The sequence below is a fragment of the Limulus polyphemus genome, unplaced genomic scaffold (assembly GCF_000517525.1).
Source record: "Limulus polyphemus unplaced genomic scaffold, Limulus_polyphemus-2.1.2 Scaffold801, whole genome shotgun sequence".
Taxonomy (NCBI): domain Eukaryota; kingdom Metazoa; phylum Arthropoda; class Merostomata; order Xiphosura; family Limulidae; genus Limulus; species Limulus polyphemus.
The window spans coordinates 97,315-101,588 of NW_013666411.1; the positions used below are offsets into that span (position 1 = coordinate 97,315).

Sequence of the window (4,274 nt, forward strand, 5' to 3'; positions counted from 1 at the left end):
CACATGCTTTCAGTTTCACCTTGTAGTTTTGCTGCTCCAAAGAAGCCGTCTTTAATCTGAATGGTAAGACTAAAAACGGTCCACCTTTATATCTAGGTGATGCTGTAGTAAAAATTTCAAACCGATAGCTCACGTGACTTTTTGCGTAGGCGTGCGCAAAAGTTTGTTCCAATTTGAGTGTTTTTTTTAGAATACCTTTTCACGCGTGGCTTATATTTAGACCAAATTTGACACCTGACTATAGGTTGTAAAGATATATCAGTGTACCAAATTTGAAAAAAATCCATGAAAGTTAAGTATGTTTTTCTATCAAATGAAGTTTCCGTACTTTCGTTGCGCAGAAAAAAAAAAAGAAAATTCAATCTAAATTGGAGGTTTTATATCTCGTGTATTTCGTCCAGTATAAGGGTCCAGTAGAGCACATCTACTGAAAATATGTGATAACGTGGATAAACACAGTCCGAGTTACAGAAAGTGGAAAATTGCTATCATTCCTGTTAATAACACACAATGTGTCCTGCAGGCTGCTTTGGCCGCATTACACATTACGGTGTATCCTAATAACGTTATCAACAAGGTGTTAGTATAAAACATTGTAGTTTTGTGTAAGTATAACATAAGAAATATATGATAATTTATATTTTCATTTAAATATACTTCAACAGCAACTTGACTTTGTTCAAACTACACAATTTAATTCTGAACTCGAGTTGAGTGTTCCGCCATGTGTTTCCTCTGTGAACTGAGGAACGATAGGAGTTTACTACTAGTTCTATGTATTTGTTGAGTCTCTGCTTTTGAATAGAGAAGAAAAGTAATAAGGCTTATTCCCTTGGAAGAAAATTGATAACATTTTGTGAAAATTGTAAGCGTTTTTGTTTGGTATTATTCCCTTATTTTTCTTCATTGCGTTAGTTTTCAATTTAATCATTGTGATAATTTGCACTATATATACCGTGTAAAGTTTCTGGCTTGGCAGGAAATCTTTAATGGTCTCTTTGTTAACGTTTGTACTGCGAAAGCTATGCTGTGAGTGTTTTCATTGAAGAGTCCAAGGAAGGGCCAGAGAAAAGTATATAGTATGTATTGTGAAACGTACATGTCCATATCACTCGGTATAATCCAGTGGTTTGGTCGTTAACCATTAAATTATGGACTTGTTTATATACCGTTCACTATCCGTGGAGTTCGCATATTGTACCATGCTCAATGATTGTGTTTTACCTGTTACAACACTCATTGTAAAGAACTGACAAAAAATGTAGAAATTAATCACTTAAGAAACCCCAACAGTAATTAGTGAGATTAATTGTAATATTGATGTTATTTTTGTTTATACATGTATGTTTGTGCGTATGAGTTGTATGCTATTCGAACCCAGGTATAAGGGTGCTGAACTCGCAATCTGAGGGTCGCTGGTTCAAATTCCCGTTTTACCAAACATGCTCGTCTTTTCGTCCGTGCTGGTGCTATAATGTGACGGCCAATTCCACTATTAGTTGGTAAAAGAGTATCCCAAGAGTTGGCGGTAGGTAGTGATGACGAGCTGCCTTCCCTCTAGTCTTTCACTGCTAAATTACGGACTGCTAGCGCAGATAGCCCTCGTGTAGCGTTGTGCGAAATTCAAAACAAACAAACTATTCGAACCTGTAACAAATGAAAGTCATGGATTCGCCAGCAATTTGGTGCATACATACTTTCGAAAACTGTGTTTAAAACGCCCATGATGGTCTTTATCTGATTCTAAGGTTAAGCAGACTTTTACAATTCTTTCCGCCAGGGAAACAAATTTCTAAATATGTACATTTGTTGCTTTATTTGTTGTATCTTATTACAGTAGCGGAGCCGGGGACTATCATTCTATTCATTTGGACTTTCCGTTATTGAAATTCCTGGATCCGTCGTGTCTTGTAGGACCTTCTATAAGATTGTTGTAACATTCCATATGTATAGTTCATTTTTTAACATGTTATACCTATATAGTTGTGACACGTTATAATTTGTGTACACAATTTTCTCCTTGTTAATAAAATTCTTTTTACACATTTTCGGTTTAATCTTGTGTGTTAGAAGATATTATTTCGGCTCCCTGTTATGTCAAATAAAAATATAATATTTTAACTCATATTAACATGCATCAAGTATCAGAAAAAAGTCAGGCTACATTTCATCAGCATACGTCTTAATTAATGGTCATTACTAACGGAAAGCGCGTGCTTACAGCTGCCGATTTTGAAGACAAAAGTAGTTTGTACCTATTCCTTCAACGTGTAAGTGCTGGTTCCCGGTTAGTTGAGTCATTCGTATATGTGTGACGGGTTTGCCCGGTCGGTGTGGGTTCGTAAGCTTCACAGTTTTCGTGAAAGGGCAATACCCTGTAGTTCTCTGCGAGGTAAAACGGAGTCACGTGACTTCAGTTTGAGAACGATAGATTTTCTTGCTGTGTTTACATCTTAGAGGAGTCGTGTAACTAGGTTTTAGCCACAGCCAATATAGGGAGTTGTACAGGGTGTCCGAAGAGTGTGGAACATTAGACACTTCAACGAATTTTACATAATGTGTTCCACATGCTGTCTTTGTAATCCGAAACAAGTTTGGATTAACAGCAGAAATAACTACATTCTCATGCTTTGACACGCCAGAATCAGTCACGTATCAGAAATCAAGAAAAGTTGCAAATCACCTATGGTTCCAGACTTTTTTGGACACCCTGTACTAATATAAAATCACTGTTAGGCACACAGAACTCCAAGCTGAGTATCAAAAGGAAACCAAAAGGCAGGTTTCAATATAAAATACAATTTACAAGACATGTGTTAAGTATATGTCGTGACTCACACAGTGTTATGTGTATCCACACATACACGCAGGGGGGGGGGGGCATCACTATAAGTAACTAGCGTATCCAGTGAGGTTTCATGGCTGCTCTGAACTCGCCCCCTCCCTACAAACACTCACGCATTTTTTTATTTTTTTATTTGACATTATAGTATATTCTCAAATGATGGCCTCATGTTTTAACTTTTACAAAATTCTATTATCATACAATTTTAAAATTAATATTTCTTTGAAAAACTGGAGAATATGAATATTTTCCCCAATTTCTTATATATATATTTGTTACATTTTCTGAAATTTCTGCTTGGTCACACGCACCATAGTACCACTGTTAATTACCTAGCTTCTTAACATTACGCCCACAAAATGTATTTTATGTGGTTGCTTTACGTACCTCACAAACACTACGATGCGTAAAAGCACAATTACGATTGTATATTGATATACGCTTAAATTAATGCTATTGAATGACGGCTTTGTTGATTTCAAGTCATTTAACACTACATTTACATGTGATACATTTCCATGAGGATAATAAGCGTAGTTTGTTAGATAGATTCATGCTTGTTTCACGATGTTGGTCGTGAAATTCATGTGTTAATTTTTTTTTATAACTTGCATGTATTCAAGGACAGGAAGACGCATTGGATTAAATACATTTCGTATTTTTCTTTTTATTGTAGATGTAACAACAATTATGAGCATTAAGAACAGAGAGGAAAGACGGTTTTCCTGCTGCCGTCATACAACACAGGAGTTTTGAAATAAAAGTTAGTAAGGGATCGATAGCTGTGAACAACTGAGCATGCTTTACAGCTAAAGGATGATATTTCATAAATGTTTTTCCCGCTCTAGTCAGAGGGAAGACTATAAATAGCCATGTCATTTAAAGCTGCAGTTCTTACGTGATTATAGGAATAAATTTTTATCTTAGGTGTGCTCTGTTTTATTAATAAAATGATATAGTTATGGTAAACAAAGAGAAAAAAAATACCATATTCGATTTAATTAGTTATATTTTATTTTAAAATTTCGTAGTGTTACGTCTCCGTTTGTTAATTAACTTCCCGTAACTTCGTTCCGACGAAACTTTAGCGACACAAGTATTTACTTAATAAAACTGGTTTATTCTTTCCGAATATAACTCTGCGATACACTTAATCTCAATATTCGCGCTAAAACAAACAGTATCACGAACGAACGTTAACTTCAACAATACCCTGTGACTGCAGTTCAGTTACTCACTGTCTACACACACATTATATTATCTCGTCACGTTGTCACCCTCTTTTATATACCAGCCTACCCTATCTAGTAAATACTAGAGCATTCGCCAAGGTACGGGATAGTTCTAGAAAGTAGAGGGCGTGAGAATCACATGATCTCGATGACGCAACACTGCCCCCTCCTTAATATTGTTCGTCCCGAACAATAAT

The 4,274-nt window shown here is 35.9% G+C and overlaps 1 protein-coding gene across 1 annotated transcript in view; it reads left to right on the top strand.

Annotated features, from left to right (window-relative positions):
- The window catches only part of LOC106460592, a 42,020-nt gene that overhangs the window by 12,386 nt on the left and 25,360 nt on the right, over positions 1-4,274 (top strand). The window lies entirely within an intron of this gene.